This window comes from Acanthaster planci, linkage group LG09 (assembly GCF_054643075.1).
Source record: "Acanthaster planci isolate LZ-2023a linkage group LG09, COTS_SCS, whole genome shotgun sequence".
Classification (NCBI taxonomy): Eukaryota; Metazoa; Echinodermata; class Asteroidea; order Valvatida; family Acanthasteridae; genus Acanthaster; species Acanthaster planci.
The window spans coordinates 2,444,838-2,445,171 of NC_141785.1; positions in this window are offsets into that span (position 1 = coordinate 2,444,838).

A 334-nucleotide genomic window follows, 5' to 3' on the forward strand; every position below is an offset into this window, starting at 1 on the left:
ATCCCTGTCATCTATACCTACAGCACCCCTCCAATCCCTGTCATCTATACCTACAGCACCCCCCCAATCCCTGTCATCTATACCTACAGCACCCCCCCATCCCTGTCATCTATACCTACAGCACCCCCCCATTCCTGTCATTCTATACCTACAGCACCCCTCCAATCCCTGTCATCTATACCTACAGCACCCCCCCAAATCCCTGTCATCTATACCTACAGCACCCCCCCAATCGCTGTCATTCTATACCTACAGCACCCCCCTAATCCCTGTCATCTATACCTACAGCACCCCTCCAATCCCTGTCATCTATACCTACAGCACCCCCCCATCC